The sequence below is a fragment of the Balaenoptera borealis genome (assembly GCF_965194805.1).
Source record: "Balaenoptera borealis genome assembly, chromosome: 18".
Lineage (NCBI taxonomy): Eukaryota > Metazoa > Chordata > Mammalia > Artiodactyla > Balaenopteridae > Balaenoptera > Balaenoptera borealis.
In genome coordinates, this window is record NC_138877.1 from 60,589,007 (window position 1) to 60,608,983 (window position 19,977).

A 19,977-nucleotide genomic window follows, 5' to 3' on the forward strand; every position below is an offset into this window, starting at 1 on the left:
AGAGTATTTGTATTTCATAAGATGATGTATGTAAAGTGTCTGACATTTTACAGGTATTTTATAAATGTTAGCTTAGGCCCTACTTTCTCCCTCTACCATCAATACCATCAAAAATAGCTACTTAGGGGCTTCCCTGGTGGCGCAGTGGTTGAGAATCTGCCTGCCAATGCAGGGGACACGGGTTCGAGCCCTGGTCTGGGAAGATCCCACATGCCGTGGAGCAACTGGGCCCGTGAGCCACAACTACTGAGCCTGCGCGTCTGGAGCCTGTGCTCCGCAACAAGAGAGGCCGCGATAGTGAGAGGCCCGCGCACCGCGATGAAGAGTGGCCCCCACTTGCTGCAACTAGAGAAAGCCCTCACACAGAAACGAAGACCCAACACAGCCATACATAAATAAATAAATAAATTAATTAATTAATTAAAAAAAAAAATAGCTACTTACACTATCTCATTGTTTTTATACCATGTTACTACATGATTGTTTTTATGTTTAATACTAATAATTTTTTACATTTATTTCATTTTACATAATTTATCAGTTAACATAAAATTTAGTGAATGACTAATTTACCATATATATGTGTGTGTGTATATACATGTGTATATATATGTATATGTATATATATATATATGTATATTTATGTTTGGTTAGTTCAACAATTCAATTCTAAAATATTTCTGGTGCACTTAGCATTTAGACAATATCAGAGCTCCCTGGGAGAGACTGATGTTAAAAAACTACTAAGGCAACATGCTAGAAGTTCCAAGAGTTCAAATATTGAGAGAGGAGAGACAGATACATAAATCAAACACATTTGGCATCTTTGTTGATGTTTCCATTGCTTTTTTACATTGGTTTTAGCAAAAATTTCTCCTTCCACAGTCAATCTATAAAGGTTGACCTCCTCTCAGATTAAAATGTCACTATCCTAGTCATAGTCAGGTTAGAATAACAAGTGGGCCTTAATGGAGTACTAGGGAATTATCTCTTTTTCACAGAATTCCTTCATGCAAACCAGGAGGGGCCCTAGGCACTTTAACTTTGTACCCTTAAGTTGTTTTCCAAAATTCAAATGGCATCACAAACATTCTGTTCCTCCAATTTTCCAACTGTTACATGTTGAAAATCTCTCTCTCATATGTGCCTATACACATACATATTCCTCTAGAACAGTGCTAACTCTGTAGAGGAAAAAATAAACACTTTCCCAATTATTTCATAACTTACAAGTTCACATAACTATAATGGAGTCAGTATGGCCTCATTATTATGCATTGCCATGATGCTTCCTCTCCTTCATCTTTCCAAACCACACCCCCTTTTCAAATGTGCTATTTCAGATCTACCTGGAATAATAAATTGGCTAATGTTGACCCATAAATCTCTACAGCATGCTACCTTAGCTACACTAAGACCAGGTGGAGGCTTTGAAATTACTTCTTATATATGCTTGATTAAATTCTTAGCCAAGGGCCATTCTTCTCCCCTATCTCTCTATGGGGAAGAGACAGTCATTTTCTTCTTCCAGTTATAAGAGCTTTTCAAGAAGGAACAAGTGGTCTGTGATTTTGATTGCTATGGAGAGGTCTAGTCAAGTAAGGACTTAGAAGAGACTGCTGAATTTGTTAATTAGTAGGTCGTTGGTGAATTGAGCTCTCAAAGACAGTAGTTTCAGCAAATTAGTAGGAGAAAAAAATAACAAAGAGTAAGTTGAGACTGGAAGAAAAAGCAGTGGAGGCAATAGTACTGTTTTGAGAATTTTTCCAGGGAACAAATTTAAAGAGAGAGAATGGAGATTGGGGAAAAACTGGTCTCAAAAGTCGACATTTTAAGATATCAAATTTGAGAATGTTTAGTATTCATGACTAATGAGCCATTATAGGTCTTTCTTTTTTTAAAGAACCTGAACTTTAAAAAAATATAAATAGAGGCAATTTGTATACAAACCAACTTCTCTTTTGGAATGGTTAGACAATTGGTATATCCTTGTTGGAGAGTGTGTACAAAGTATTTTGAATGTTGGTCTGATTTTCTCTTGGGACTTGTTTGTCAAAACCATTATCAAACTCCTAGGACTGGTTGGGGTGTCTGCCACACCATTATCCCTTCACCTTTAGGGGTGGAAGAAGTACTCCTTAGGTCTCTGTGAGGGTACTGGGGCAGCCCTGTAGAAAGGATGAAAAAAATTGAAAGCTTTCACAGTTTTGGCAATGTCCCAATGGCCTGAGAGATGAGGTTATTAACAGGACACCCCAAGTCTCATAGAATAGGGACTCTATGTTACTCTTATCTCCACTGAAACTGCACTCCATATGTCAAGGATTCCTCCTCAGCAGGGCATGGAAACAAACTGGTAACTCAGGAGAGCTTCCTTTCCTCATATCAAGAATAGTGGTAATGAACTGAGCAGCAGGCATCTTCTCTCATCTCTTCTGTGGTTTTCCACTGACTTGGGCCTCTACAAAACCTTGCTCATTGCTAAAGTCCTAAAGCAATCATTCCTGCTTATAAGCATTGCATAATGAAGGCTGATGTGGGGCAACGCAGCCACTGATCACCAGAGAATGTGGACTCCAGGGTCAGTTTGCTTCAGTCCTGGTCCTGCTCTGTTGCTTGCTGGGAAATCATAGTCAAATACCTAACTATAGAATTTTAAGTCTCCTCATCTATGACATGGAGGTAATGGTGATTTCTTTGTCCTAGGGTTCTTGTGGAAAATAAATGATACCTATTAGTGATGTCCTTAGTGCAGCCAATGGCATGGAGTAAAAAATAAATTTAAAGCTATTAAAATTGTCTGCCCTCTTATTTTCTTTTCTCAATCCTCTATCTATATTAAAATAAATTAATATACGTTTTTTCTAACGTTCACCAAAGTGTACTTCGTATTTGATCACCGACCAATTGTGCATTCATTGCTCAGACCACAAGAAAAGCGAGTTCCAAAGTCTTTGGGCAAATCTATAGAAAAATAAGCCTGGCCAAGATTAAGAATAACCATGAACAATAGAAAAACATATCTGTGTGTGTCTATGTGTATAGAGTACTGGATATCATATTTATCCTTTTGTTAGATACATTTCTAAAAATAAAAATTACAGAAGGTGGGGCTTCCCTGGTGGCGCAGTGGTTGGGAGTCTGCCTGCTAGTGCAGGGGACGCGGGTTCGAGCCCTGGTCTGGGAGGATCCCGCATGCCTCGGAGCGACTGGGCCCGTGAGCCACAATTGCTGGGCCTGCGCGTCTGGAGCCTGTGCTCCGCAACAAGAGAGGCCGCGATAGTGAGAGGCCCGCGCACCGCGATGAAGAGTGGCCCCCGCTTGCCACAACTGGGGAAAGCCCTCGCACAGAAACGAAGACCAAACATAGCCATAAATAAATAAATAAATTAAAAAAAAAAAAAATTACAGAAGGTGAAAAAATGAGAGGAAATCAGCATTATTAAATACTAAAAGATGAGATGCTTTTTGATTATGTTTGTTTTCAAAACAAGATTATATGAGTAGAGTATCATTTCCTATTACATTCTATAAACTATGTTTGTCTGGAGTTGCTTCTTAAGGAAAGGGCTGCATCATCAAATGTGACTGAAAAGAGAGTTGTGCTCTTTGCTCCCATGGAGACTTGGAAAGCACATTATATTAAATAACCTGAAAGAAAAAAAAAAAACTTTACAAAAGGAACCTGATTAATTTTATCAAAAATTTACCCCCAAATATTGAAATCTCACAGTACTAATGTTTTGTTCTATGTACTCTGTAAAATGCTGAACTAGTTAGAAATAGGATGTCTTATTCCATCTCTGACCACTCTAAAAAATTTCTGAATATACAAAACCTATGCTCCTACTAAAAACTCACATGGATGAAGTAGGTACTTGACTGTAATAGTAAAGATAATGGAGAAAAAGACACAAAGAACAAGATCAAACTGTGCTATGTGCAGGTCAGTGGTCAGGGCTATGAGGAAAAGGCAACTTGTTAGAAAAGTCTAGTTTCTTTTTTTATAATATACAAATAAACTCTGTCATTCTGCCTCAGAGAGTGTTTCGTTTTCTGTAAAATTTGTTTATACTTTGCACTCTTTCCACAATTTCTAAGAGAAATGAGTTAGGAGGAGCCAAAGTCATCTGCTAGTTCTTATAGCTCTGACTCCATAACCCTGGTGAAATTCACCATTGGAGATGTCTCCATGCTGAGCTATTACACTGCAATTTGACACTACTTTGTTGAAAAAGAAAAACAAATTACATGACTATGCTGTTTAGAAAGCAGCATTTCCAGACAAAATCTCCTTTGATGTCTTCTATTCCACAGTGATTGAAACATTTATGATACCCATTTTAAGCAAAAAGCTGTTGGTCATGGTTTGGCACCAATTACAACCTTGAACCCCATATACGTATTTCTTTCACCATTATGGTTTTTGAGATTGAAAATGCTTTTGAAACCTCAAGAAATTTAGTTGAATTTTTATCTTCCCCCTAGTATATCATCCTGAAGGAGACTTTTATTCTTCAACAGAAGGTGAATCTAGATAGTTCTCTTTTTTAAAAGTAAAAGGCACTGGTTTATTTGCACGTTATTCATTATTTTATTGATTTATTTAGTGTTAACAAACTGAGTTTCAAAGATAAAAGGTGTAAGTTTTCTATCTCCTCAAATATTACAGATTAATAAGACATTTTCTATCTCCTCAAATATTACAGATTAATAAGACAGACTTTTATCAAAATAATTCCAGTGAAGCATGTGAAGTATCATAGTAGAGGAAGGTATCAAGTGCTAAATATTGTGGTAGCACAAAGGTTGAAATAAGCAGTTCTCCTTACTGTGGAAGGGACTGAAGAATGGATTGTAAGCTGGGGTTGACAGAAGACAGTCTTCACAGAGGAGAGTACTGAGATGGAGCTTAACAGGTCAATAGGATGTCTGATGTTATAAGATGTGAAAAGTGGAAAATCACAGAATCATGTGTAACATATAGATAGGAGTTTCACAGTTATTAAGATAAAAATGCTGGGTGATATGATATAAAAATATTAAGTCTATAAACTGAAAATAACTTATAAGTTAACTACATCTGTATGATTGAGATGCCAGGTACATAGTTCCAGGATGACATATAGATTTAAATCTTGGGAATCTAGATACTTTGTTGAATTGTTAACTCAATCTAGTCCACAAAATCATTAACTGCTCTGGAATATTGAAGAAATATGTAGTTTCATGAAAACATGATATGTTTTGATATTGCCATGTTTGAGGTGCCTGTGTGTATGCAGATGGACTATCTACTGGAGGAATTAGATATTTTGGCTTGAATCTCAAAAAAGAGGTATGGTCTATAGTTGAAAATTTAGGAGAGATAATCTAATTTTTAATGAACTATTTAATATCATTTATAAGGTAGATACTTTAATAGATCCTAGGAAAATATTTTGTGGACAAAGCAGACAGGTTCTCTATCTCTTTGGATTTGACAATATACTGGGTACAGAGAAAAATTTTTGCTTCCATGTGCATTGTACAATACACTCTTCAAGGCTATTCAATTCTAACCTTTCCTTTCTTTGGAGTTATTTTACAACATTGTAAGTTGTAGGTATGTGATAGCAGTGAAAAAATATTACTGCTGATATGCAAAATTCTTTCCAATTCAGTCTATTCAATTGACTTCCATCCAGCACCATGTAAACGTCCTTCATTGCTTCCATATGCACAATCATTTTGAAATTCCTGAACAATAAATGTGTCTGTCCTTTGGAGTCTCCATTAACCTGGTTAAAACATCATCTTAATAATTCATTACATAAAATCCTAAACATATCTATATTTTATATTCATATGGCACCTTCTTTTGAAAATTATCTTTTAATACAGAGACTATAAACACTGAATATACCTTGACATATGGTGCATCCTTTGAAATGAACCACAAGTCTAATTTGGTAGTATACCACATGGACACGAGCCTTTGTCCTCCTTATGAGACAGTACAAAGATGATGACAAAAAGGTTTGGTAGCAATTAGCCAGATGAATTATGGGAGGGTTCAAACAGAAGAAACAAAAAGTTTAAGGATCTAGAGGCAAATAAAGAACGTGTTGAATTTAAAGAATGGATTCCAAGTTGGATGGAAGAAAGAAAGGGGGAGAGTTTCAAATCTAAAAAGGCAGTCAAAACCAGACACTCAAGCTCTTCCAAGGATATATACTTGTTCTCAAAGGAAATAAAATGACATTCAAAATGGAATGTAATGATGAATTTTACCTTTTTCTTTCCACTCTAGAGGCAGATAGGAAAAAAAAATTAATGGTGACAAGGTGGATACATGGAAACTGATTAGGAGTAAGTAGAAAAGAAACACTACACAGATATTTATAAGAACAGCATCTTGAACATAAAGTTTATTAAATGAATGAATGTAAAATGAGGAATCCAATATAACTCCTAGAACTCTGGATTATGCAATTGAGTGATGGGCAGTGTTATTTACTGAGCTAGGTTTTATGATATAAGAAAGCCTTAAATTTACTTAAATGGTGATAATATAAAATAAAAAGTTAAGAGAAGATGAAGAGACTGCATCCCTTTTCCACTGTGAAAGGAGGGAGACAGCGTATGGTACAAATTTATTTAGGTTGGTGCATTTAAGATGTGAAGGTGTTGCTATATAATTGCCTCTATTTCATCTGAGAAACAGAGGCAAAGTCATGTCTCGAGAGAGAGAAAGGGCATGGCACAAAAAAAGAGTCAGCACAATTTGAGACAAGTGTAGAAAATTAAAACAGACATTGTGAAAACTATAATGGAGAATCAACAGAGAAAAACTGAATAACATGTGGCACTGCTGAGATCTAGTTGTGGCTGGTGATCATTATGGATCCTATGCTGCAAGTTGTATTAATTACCCCCAGAATTGTCAAGCTGCCCAGATGCACTCACAATAGCTGCTGATATTCAGGTATACATGACTTGGGAGTTTCACCAATGAGATATCACACAAGGAAAATCAAGTAAGCGAGGTTAGGAAATTAGAAAGAAAGCAGTTGAAATGATTCACCATGGATCTAAACTTCAAAGAGAAGGAAGTAAAATTAGAAGTTCTGTTCAATAAGGAGGAAGTAGGGAGATCAATATTTTGATGGGGCTGATGAGGTCAAAGAAAAGGTGAAATAAGAGAGCCTGAGCAGGCAGGCTGGTTACAGAAATGATTTATGAATTAGTGAATTAAAGATACAGGAGCATCTGATGAAAACAGGGAGTTTGCTCATTTCAGTACCCACTCCCATTCTACAACTCACTAGCTGTATGACATCGGGCTGATTGCTTAATATTTCTGACCCTTTTCTTTTCAGTACAATGGCATAAATCAGAGTTTTTCAAATTTTAGTTTTATAAGAATCACCCGGATAGGTTGTTAAGCTACAGATTCCAGAGACTGATTTTTTTGATCTGGGATAGGGTCTCAGAATATATATTTTCAACCAGTTTCCAAATAATGTCAGGCCACAATTTTAGTAGCACTGCTATGAACAGTGTGATCTCACAGATATCATAACCTAAAGAGATAACGTATATAAATGTTACTTGGTAGAGAGCAGGTAATCAAGTCATCAATTACTTTTCTCTTCTCAATGAATATTTACTTGTTGCTATGATATGAAAAGGTGAAGTATAAAAATGTAAAGAAATGTAATAAGAGGACTAGTAGAAGGAATTCCAATTACCCAAATAAGTTGTCTCTGAGTCATTTTCAAGTTCTTACTTTTGACATTCCCAATCTCTTAGTCAAGTGATGAGAGCCCAGACTATGACAATAGTACAAAAGGAGACTTCACAAATATTTCTGAGGAGTTTTGATATAAACACTGATTTTGTGTATCATTGAGATAATATGGTTTTTGGAATTATTCGTTTATTCCCTAACCATTTATCTTATATTCCTTTGCCAAATACCTCTTCACTCTGATAATTCCTATATAGCCATTGTCACCAATAGTTACATAATTCTTGTTCTGCTATCGTGGCCCCCCTACAGACCCAATTCAAAATTCTTTATAGTTCATAAATAAATTATTTCAACAAATATGAGCTAAGCTTTAAGGAAGCAACAAAAAGAAGCTGATTAGCCCTAGTTTTCATTGAGCTATGAGTACTGCTTCTATGTTGCTTCCTTCCAAAAAGATTTGGGTGATGGTAAAAAATACATTCAAACAATAAAACTGCTAATATAGAGTACTTATGAATAATACTATGGAAATAATGGAGAACAATACATACTATCGGACATATATATATATATATATATATATATATATATATATATATAGTCACTGTAATTGAGTATTCAATTTAGCTCTCAGATTAGCTACAGACAAAACTATATTGGCTTCATATAATTTTCATTACATAATAAAAGGAAAAAAAATCAATTCCTCAGGATAACTAGTATTATTTCTTAGAAATGACTTTTAAAAGGAATTTATCACTTGGGACCTTATTCAGTGGATATTGAACAAAACAACAGACGATGCAGTTAAAAGTACTTCTGCAGTTGAACAGAGGTCATATAAAATGAATGTGGAATTTAACCTGGGCTCTATGTTCCCAGAGATGAGTGATGCTTAAGAACTCCCACCCCCATCCAACACACACACTTTCACGTTGAAGAAGGAGCTAATCTCAGAAGAACCATCCTTCACAGTATGACTTACTGTCCATTCGTGCTCACAACTCCTGTAAATTCACATATGACTTCTTTGTTTATCTGCCTCTACAAAACCCCGAACCCTCTTCCTTTTCTTTGAGACCTTCCTCATTAATGATCATCTTCCTATACAATAATCTGCAATAAAATCATCCCCTTAATCATGTGGGTCATATGGCCCATCGCATATCCTGGTGCTGCATAGGAATTGGGAATAAAATATTAAAGCATTTTTCTGTTCGGGGTCTTAACCTTGTTGACTTGGCTAACTTCTCTTCCCTATTAAAAAAGTTTAGAAAATAGGTCAAACATCGAATTCCCATTACTTTAAAAAAGTTTAATTTTTACACATCTATTCATGAGTCTTGAGGCCTTAAACATCCTGAAGGCCTCATGTTTCCATCTGTACATACTTACTGTTCTAAGTCTGAGAAAATAGCAAATAATTTTTGAAAAGATGAAGGAATGATGAGGTCAAATTGAAGAAATAAAAAAGAATAAAAGAATAGCTTCAGGTTTTTGTTCTCTCCAGGTCTTCAGGCTTGAATTGCTAATTTTTACAGAATTTTCCATCTATGAGCTAAATATTTTATAGTAGCCATCTCCACAGAAATGAGTTCATCATGAGGCTTCTATTTGCATATTCTGGTTTACTGCCTGTACTGCCTGTACTTTTCTGGTGATAATGAATTATGAAACAAAAAGTTCTGCTCCCAACGTTTATAAATTTGGGTGTTGGCACTTCCTGTCCTTAGGTTTACTTTTCAATTCTCTTTTTTACTTCATTGTCCAACTTACATATTTTACACACTTCTTCCCTTCAGAAAATATCAAAGATTTTCTTCACTCTGTTTTCCTTTCAATCTGAAACTAAAATGAGCTATTACAGAAAACAGGAACAATACTCTGTTCACATGAGAAATGCTTTAGCCTTGCAGCCTTAGCTGGACTTTTGCTCAGGTGCCTTAACCAAGACCTCTATAGGGTCAGTCCCAAACAGTCCTCATGTTTTCTCCTCATTCAGCCTCCAATCCCAGTTTCAAATATTTGATACTCATTCTCAAAATTTTACATAGCAACTATATAAGCTAAGAAAATGTGACACCATTGCACAATAAGGAGCATTCCACTTGTTTACTGATACAGAAATTGATCTGTCACCAACACATAAAATTCTGGCTGGCATAGGAGTCAGAATTTGTTTTTTACTTCCTATACAGTATTTAATATTAATCATTACTATACATTCTTATTCTCACAATTTGTTGCATGACAGCAGGTTTATTTCTTATAAAACTTGGTGAATTGTATTTGCTGGGAGCAAAGGAGACATGACCTCTGTTTCATCCTAACAAAATTATTCTTGCTCTGCCATAGTAACTGTAGTTATTGTAAGTGATCCTTAAACAGCTTTGAAAGAACAAAATAAATAAATAATGCATTATATTATCTTTTCAAATGTTATCTCCATTCATATTACAACTGGATCTCAAGAATGGCATTTTCATACTGTTTAATTATATTAAAAATAACAGAGAAAAAAGAGGTGTATAAAGGGAGATGGAAGTTTTAGCAAAATATTCCAAAACAAAACATTTATAACACTGCATGAAAATATCCTAATGAAAATTGCTACATATTTAATATAAACATTTCATAAAAATTCTGAAAGAAATGTGAAAATATTTTACCACTCGAACTGCAGGCACTTTTACTAGCCACTTCACCATAAACTAATGCTCATTTTAGGTCTAATATTTACTTGTCAAGTTGATAATCAAGTGGAAATTATTCTTGTATAAAATACATCATTATCTTACAAATATTCAGTTAAATTTGAGTTAGTCATAGTCTTGATGTGCACAGTGATTCAGGAGGAGCATTTGAAACATTAGATAGCTGCCATTTATAAGTATTCCTTTTACATTATAAATTTTTACTAAAGTCAAATTAAGTGTGCTGAGAACTTATTGTTCAAGTTGTTCATAGTCAATCAATCTCCTTAGGAAGTATTATTTAGGCTGCTAAAGATCTAAATGAAAAATAAAAGGATATGTAATTAGTATAATGACCTGGGAAAAAGATTATTATGAATAAAAATCTGTCATTAGGGAACTCCATTTACTGATGGGCTTATTAGTAACCTTAATTTTAAAACTCTAGAATGAAAAAAAGACCAAAAACAAACTATTAAAAAAGAGCACAGTACCTGAAAATATAAATGTTCCCCCTTATTTTATTTAGGCAGACTGAAATCTAAAACAATTATACCCATATATAACTTGGTTTAGATTTCACGTAGCTTATTTCTGACTACAGAAAAATAAGTAAAAATGAATGTCTTCAAGAAATTTTGGAAAGCAATCATGAGTTGTTTATTGAATCTACTAGGCTATCTTACAGTGATAAATGCATATTCTCTTTGGCCAGTTATTCACTTTTCCCACAGAAGTAAAAGGAATAGTTACTAAGGATCTCACAATATTGATTTTGATAACAAAAACAGGCAATGCTCCTAGTACCCATCCCTAGGGAGATGGTTAGATAAATTATACTCTACCTATGCTATAAAATACTTTGAAGCATTTCAAATGAATAAAGTAGATATATATGTACCAAAATGCAAATGGAAACATGATACATTTAAAAAAAGATATGAATACTATATTCAATATTCATAAGAAAAATCAAGTGTGTGTGTGTGTGTGTGTGTGTAGAGTGGATACAAATCTCTCCTTCAAACTCCCGCATTCAAAAATATAACTTAAAATCTTTTCTGTAATTCAATTTAATCTTTACATTGTCAGTTGGCAAAAAATTAATCTCAGTCAATTTGAGAGTTCATCAGTCTATTTAGCCTATGCTCTCTCTTTTATGGGTCCCGTATAATCCTGGGATCTTCCATAATTGCACTTTCCACATTCCATAAGGCACTGAAAAAAAGTGAACATCTAACCCTCATTCCTTGGCAGGTATCCACGATGGAATCTACTAGGATTTATTCATCATTTATTTGATCTTCCGTTGTCACTCCACACGGCTGGAATTTATGGTTCCCTTGACTATGAGAGCAAATCTCTTACAAATAAACAACTTTTGAGTAAGGAAGTTTGGGAATGCTTATGCAGCAAAGTTATCCATGTGGGACATGGCCAGGTAGTCACTCTTCTCCCAGGATTAAAAAACAAAACCAAAGTGGCAGGGGGTAGGGGTATATCAAATTAGTCTTTCCTCCCTCAATTTAACATCAGCCAATATTAGTTTAAGCTAAGGTAACTACAGGGTAGAAATATAGGCACATTACAACTAAATTTGCTACTGAAAAACTCTCTGTAAACAATACACCCTTTTAACATAAGGTAGAATTTTATTTTATTTTTTCATTTAGAGCTCAAGAGAGAATGTGGCAAAGAAATTCTTTCAAAGCACCTGCCAAATTTAAGTGGAAGCTGGAAAGTCCAGCACAAAATATCTAATCATGAGCTAAGAAGCTGATCACCAATTTTGGCTGTCACAGATTTTAGGCCCGGGAGATAAAAATTAGAAAACATTCCAAACAGGATAAATAATAGAAAAACTGAATAGTCCCATATCAACTAAAATACAAATATGTGATTAAAATATTTACAAGTTATCAAATCCCAGATGTTTTCTCTGCCAAATTTTATGTATATATAAAATCACAGTTTTTGTACATGTACACAAAGACACACACATATGCATTTCCTTCTCACTTGGTTTTATGAGGTTAGTAAATTCTCAATTCCAAAATCTTACTAGGATATCAAAAGAACAACAATCAGAGGCAACCTCTCTCATAATCACAGTCAAAAATCTTAACCAATATATCATCAAATTGAATCTATCTATATATAAAAAGAATAATATATGCATCATGACCAAATGCCGTGTATACCAAGAGAATGCAAGAGTAAATATCATTTAATTCACCACAGAAACAGAAAAATGGGGAAAAAAAACAATCACTTCAATAAATACAAAAAACTAATATGATAAAATTTAACACCCGTTAATGATAAAATCTGCCATTTGCAACAAAGGCATTACGCTAAATGAAATAAGACAAATTATGGATGATCTCTCTCATATGTGGAATCTTAAAAATAAATAAATAAATAAACCATACTCATGGATACAGAGAAAAGATTGGTGGGTACCAGAAGCAAAGGAGGTGGAAGAAATGGGTGACCTGTTTTTGTTTCTTCCTTTTCATTAGTTTAAATTAACTGAAAAAAAAAGAAAAAAGTGCTCAATGGTCCAAAGGGGATTAATAAGCTTTATGAGATATGGGGTCTCTCTATAGTCAAGTATCTAAAAACAAAGCTGCTAGCAAAGTAGACTAAAACTAAGTTAGTTGTTGTTTTTGTTTTTGTTTTGTAAGACATTTATGTTTATCAGGGGCCAGAAGTCTTGGAGTAACTTTAGGACTGCTTACCATTGGTACCTATCAAAAATTGTCAGCATTCAATGTATTCAATGGTGAAATATTTTTTCCCTAAGAATTTTCACTAAGATTGAGAAGGAAACATGAATGTCCATTCTCACAACTTCTGTTCAAAACTCTAACTCCTAAACAATGCAATAATGCAAGAATAAGAAATGGAAAACACAAAGATTAAAGAGGAAAAAATTAAAACATCAGTTTTGCAAACTCAAGATTGTACACATAAAAATTTCAAAATAATCTACCCCCAAACTATTAGAATCAATAACTAAATTTCTGAAGTGTGCTGAATTAAACATCAATATACAAAGTTCAAATGTAGTTCAATATACCATTATCAAATAATTAAAAATGAAATTAATAAATGAAACCATCTATCAGAGCATCAAGAAACTTCAATACCTAAAAATAAACCTAATGAACACTGTTCAAACATTCAACTCAAAATAACTAGAAAATAGTGAAAATGAATGAAACCTTTATGTTTTTACTGTCCATGTTCATGGATTGGAGTGCTCAATGTTTATAAATGTCAGTTCTCCCAAAATTACTCTATAGGTGTAATGTATCCTCAAACAAAATCTCACAATTTTGTTTTGGATTCCAAAATTCATACGGAAATCCAAACAACCAAAGAAATCCAAGAAGCTTCAGCATCAGCAATTACGGCAATGTGATGTTGGCATTTGACCAAAAGAATATGTAAATGCCCTTGAGACATGAAAAAGGTGCTCAAACTCATTAGTCATCAGGAAAATTCAATTTAAATCCCAATAATAGACCACATCAACAGAAATCAGCAAAATTACAAAGACTAACAAATAATAAATTACAAAGATAGTGGTACTATTTATGCTGAAGCTGGTGGGTTGTATATTTGTACAACCATTATGGAAAACTATTTAACAGTAGCTTTATAAATTAAATAATTTGTACCTTTTAGAACCAGCAGTTCTACTCCCTGGCATATATCAATCACACATATAAAAATGTGGACAAAATGATATATATGTATGTTTACAGAAGCAAAATTTTTTATAGCCACAAACTGCAGTAATGTGGTTGAATTACACACACACACACACACACACACACACACACACTACTGCCTGAAAGAAGCCAGAAGAAAAGGTACATATTGTAAAATTTCAATTGGTATATAAATTTCAAAAACAAGATAGCCTGTACTTTTCTGAGTTCTGTAAAATCACTGATCCAACATCATCCCTCCATGTTTGGTGATTACATCATCGTGGTATGGTACATTCTCCAAACTTGTATCATGAACTTCTATTCTCAACACAAGGAAAATGATTCATTCCTTTTCTAATTGAAAATGGTCCTTGTGACTCACTTCCCTTTGGCTATTCTCTGCTGTCCCATCACTATTCTGTAAAGAAACCTTGTGGTAAATCAGGAGCCACAAACAACTGGTCTCCAGCTACATAGTTTTAAGTATATTTTTAAACTATATATTTTATTTGGTATTTACAAACACATGCTTCTGAAATCTCCTAAAAGGATGGAAAACCCAGCTAAAAGCAGACAATCCCACACAGCAACTGCTGGCCAAGGGCTGAACAATAGCTACCTAGTAGGACACACACCCCAGTTAACAGAATCCCTTCTTGACATAATGATTGCATAAGCATTTATCCTTGCCACACCTCATTTATTTATGTTATTTCATGGCCACAATGGGGCACTTGAACTAGTAACTCCTATTAAAATTCCTAACGAGTTACCCAACAGCTCTTTCAATTTCCCTTACTGAGAGAAATTTAGAAATTTCTCTTGCTTCTGAAACTAACTCCTTATAAAGGCAAGAAATGGTTTGTCAATTAGCTATTAAAACCTGCTTCTGGTTTACTTTCCTGGTTGGGCTGAAGATATGTCATCTCTCCCAGGTTGATTTTCCATGATTCTCTTATGTGAGAGTTATTTGATAGCAACTAAGGTGTCGATTACTTCCTCTAAACCTCTTTTCCTTCACTGAAGTCTGTCATTAAGGATATGTGCTACACAGTATTTTAGAAAGTTACCTTTCCATTTTCCGCCTGAAATCAGTTTTATATTAGTTTTCTATTCTGGTATAACAAATTACCAAAAACTTAGCAACTGCAAACAGCAGACATTTATTATCTTACAATTTCCGCAGGTCAGCCGACCAGGCAAGGCTTACCTGTGTCTTCTGCTTAGGGTTTCACGAAGCTGCAATCGAGGTAACCTCCCAACTGTGGCTCCATGGTTAGAAGAGTCCACTCCCAGACTCGTGGAGATGGCTGGCCCCAGCTTCTTTTTTTTCAAATTATTTAATTTATTTTTGGCTGCGTTGGGTCTTCGTTGCTGTGCACGGGCTTTCTCTAGTTGCGGTGAGTGGGGGCTACTCTTTGTTGTGGTGCACAGGCTTCTGACTGTGGTGGCTCCTCTTGTTGCAGAGCACGGGCTCTAGGCGTATGGGCTTCAATAGCTGTGGCTCACGGGCTCTAAAGCGCAGGCTCAGTAGTTGTGGCGCGCGGGCTTAGTTGCTCCGCGGCATGTGGGAACTTCCCGGACCAGGGCTCGAACCCGTGTCCCCTGCATTGGCAAGTGGATTCTTAACCACTGCGCCACCAGGGAAGCCCAGGCCCCAGCTTCTTGCCGGCTACTGACTGGAGGCACCTTCCGCCCATAGTGAGCCCTCAGCTCCTGGAGGCCACCAGCCTTTCCCGAAGGGAAAGGGCCACTGCTTCTTTAAGCCCCCCAAGATTTTCTACAGCAGTCTGCTAGCAAGATGGAGTCTGAGGTGACGTATTAGCACTGAGCAGCGTCCGGCGCTTTGCTACAGCCCACGGTTAATAAGCAAGCCAAGCAGCCACCAAGCGCTCCCTCCGGTGTTTCCGGCCTGGCGCCTCACGGAAAACGCTGCCCGCGCAGAGGCTGGGCTCTCGGAAAAGACGCCACACCCCGCGCGCCTGGAAGCTTCCTTCCCCGGAAGCGCTCCGTCCACTTCCTGGGCCTGAACCTTGAGGAGCAGCAGGTCCGCGAGGGCCCGTGGGTGCCGCTCTTCTAGGGCGTCGCCTGCTGGTGACCCTTCAGCCTCGGCCATCACAGCTTTGGTCACCACAGCCTCGGCCGGCCCCGGGGAAGGCTTTTAGTTCGGCTCGGAGGTGGAGCCGAGACGCTCCTGAGATGACAGACCGGGACTGCTGGGGAGTGTCCCCCACCGACAGACCGAGCCGCAGGCAGGGACACGGTGTGAGCCGAGGATACCCGGCTCCTCTCAGGGCTCAGCGCCCGCCCGCCTCCCGCTCCCAACGCGCCGCAGGCCGAGACCCGCGCTCCTGGCCGGGACTTCCGGCCGCTCCCATGGCCGCAGCACCTGGGCCGAAGGTTCTCACACGAAGGTAGGAAACCAAAATCCGTTTTCATTTCTTAAAGAGTTGAGAACTGCGTTCCAAAACTTGGCAGACAGTAAAAGGGTGAATAAACTTACAGGTGTAAACGCAAACCGTTTTCCAATTCAAGGCAAGTAACTGCCCGCAGGGTTCTGGCGGGAAAACCTCCGGTGGGAAAGGAAACCGGGTCCTAGGGCTCAGATTTGAGGGCGGTCGTGGGATTCCACAAGGGGGTGAACAGCAGGAACCTGAGAAGTCCCTTTAGAGTCACAGCGTATGGCAGAGTGTTTCCCCAGCTTTATTGAGGTCTACTTGTCAAATAAAAATTGCACGTATTTAAGGTGTACAATGTGACGCTTTGGTACAGGTATACATTGTGAAAGTGTTACCATAATCAGGCTAATTAACGTAACATGTCCATCACGTCACAGAGTTATATTTATGTGTGTGTGTGTGTGTGTGTGTGTGTGTGTGTGAGGTAAGAACCCTGAAGATCAACTTGCTTAGCAAATTTCAAGTGTACCATACAGGATTATTAACTAGAGTCGATATGTTTCTTGGTCTGTTCTCTTTTAGCCTTAAAATTAAGGCTACTGCATTAGTTACATTGACTTCCCACAGTATTGAAGAAACCAATTAATGAATGACATTTGGTGTAAACAATCCGATTTCTTGACCTCTCTCTTTTTAAAATTAAAACCAATAATCGCAATTTAGGGAATAAAAATATGACCTTCTAGATAAATTAAGTGACACACTGTTTTCCACATATAATATGCCAACATTAATTTGTGTAAATAGTAATAAGTGGCGTAACTGGAAATAATGATTGACTTAGATGCCGTTATAAAAGAAACACTATTCCTCTTGTCTTTCACACAGATGAATAAATGTAAATATATAATTTGTAATCAATAGAGTCAGGAGAGTCAAATAAGGAAAAGCTGAAGCTATATATAGTTTCACTGAAAAATAAAGAATGATGTAATGTACTAGTCTGGATTTATGCATAGAAATTCAGGAAGTTTCAAAGCAGGAATTTGGGGCAGTAGATTTTTATCATCGAGTTTTTATAAATAACCAGAATCTATAATGATAAATAATATAGAGGAACCACAAGTGTAAATGCTTTCAAGAAGCACTATAAAAGTCTTTTAGATTCTGTTCAGAAAATCAAAGTGTGTGTGAGTTTGGAGGTGGAGGGGATGTCAACCAATCTATCAAAGCTGCAAGGCTTTTTAAATGGTTCAATTTAATACGCCTTTGAACTTAGTGTCTAATTTATTCAGATCTGTTTTCTTTCTCCCTGTCTCTCTCTCTCTCTCCCCCTGTTGAAGTTAATAGACTATCATGTAGTGGATAATAATGTAGCCTCTAGGTTCAAACGTAGCAAGTCTGAGTCTTCACTTTAAAATATATTGTATGATGGTTTGGTAATTAATGGGATGGTATGCCTATTAAGTTGTATAACAATGCCTAGTACACAAAAAGTGCCCAATATATCTTGACTATTTTTATTGAGGAAGAAATATGCACATACACATACACATATGAATGTATGTGCATTATACATATAGGTATAGATATACACATACGTATGCTATCATATGTAATATTCAACAATATATATACACATACCCATTTTGTCACATAAAAATTAATGAAAAAATATAGGCCAATATATTTTTAGTTGCCTTTAGCATTTCACAGTAACTGAACACACAAAATGTTGAAATGAGTTAAGTGTTTAAGCAGCAGTAGGACTTGAAAACTTCCAAAAGTCAAAGTGAAAGAGAAAAGTGTCATTGGTAGAAACGACATTGTGGACTACTTAATGCACTTTGACTATTAGCTAAGGAATTCTTAAACTGTCAAAGGTGAATAATTGTCAAATGCTTCCCTATCCAACCAAATTTATAACTTACTTTAGTATTAGCTCTTAGCTTAGTATTCTTCCATTATTGATACTAAGACATTTTATTATAAACTTTCCAAATAACAGCAGTTTTATTCCTTCTAATGCAGTTCTGCAGATTTTGTCTGTGTTCTGTCAATTATGTCAAAAGCATATGCAGCAACACATTACAATTTGAAAAATAACATTTTTTACTTAAATATACTATATTTGCAAATTTGAGTACCTTAAATTTATCATTTATATAAATATCTACTCCAATAATATAATGTGCTGTTAATATGACCTGTCTCACCGAGATAAGGCTAATTACTCCACGGTAAAATGCAATATGTCACCAAATGGTGGTGAGGATAGAGAGAAACGATTTCTCATACATTGGTGGTGAGAATGTAAAACGGCACAACCACTCTGGAAAATATTTTGGCAGTTTTTTTAAAAAACAACAACGGAAACTAAAAATGCTCTTAACATATGACTCAGCAATCTCAGTACTAGCCTTTTATCCCAGAGAAAACTTACGTTGATACAAAAACCTGCATGTGACACTTTATTTGTAATAGCCACAAACTGAAAACAACCAAAATGTCCTTCACTGGATTAATGTGTAAACAAACTGTGGTGCATCCATATCATGAAACACTATTTGACAATAATCAGGAACTAACTATTTGTACCCAGAACAATTTAGAGTAATCTCAAAGGAATTATGCTGAAAGAAAAAAAGCCTTACTCAAAAAGAATATGTATTGTGTGATTGCGTTTATGTGACATTCTTTAAATGGCAAAATTATAAGGATAGGCTGGAAGAAGATGTGAATGAAAGGTATAAACTATGAAAAGGTAGCAAGAGGGATCTTGTGGTGATAGAACAGTTCTGTATCTTGAGTGTGGTATAAATTACATCAAACTACAAGTGCATACATGCACACACGCACACACACTCCAACATACACACACAAGTGCAGGTAAAACTGGTGAAATCTGAATAAGGTCTGTGGGTTGTACCATTGTCAGTTTTCTGGTTTTGACTATGTCAAAGATAGACAAATCTGGATACTAGTTAAGATGGTGAGGACAGATTTTAATTAGTATGTACTATTGCAATAGGGAAAAGAGTCCAGCATGAACTGAACTTTTGTTCTTTTCATAAATGACTGGGTATTTTAAAGGGAAAATGAAGGATTATGGAGGGAGATGAACAGGGGCTCAGTAGAGTCAGGAAAGTGAAAAATTACAAAAGTCTGGAAATGGGGGTTACTCCCTGTGAAACACACTTGGGTTTGCTAACTGATCCTTATCAAAGTTCGGCTCCTATCTTCCCACAGAGACTGGGAGACAGGGGCCCTACCTTCAGCTGTTGACTGGAAGAAACAGTAACTTCTTTTGGCAACCTTGAGTTTTCTCAGGCAGGCATTTTATGAGAGACTATGGTCAATCTAGTGATGAGGCCTTTCCCTGTTAGAATCTAGTGTTTGTTCAAGTCTTTATAGGCCAAGATTGAGGC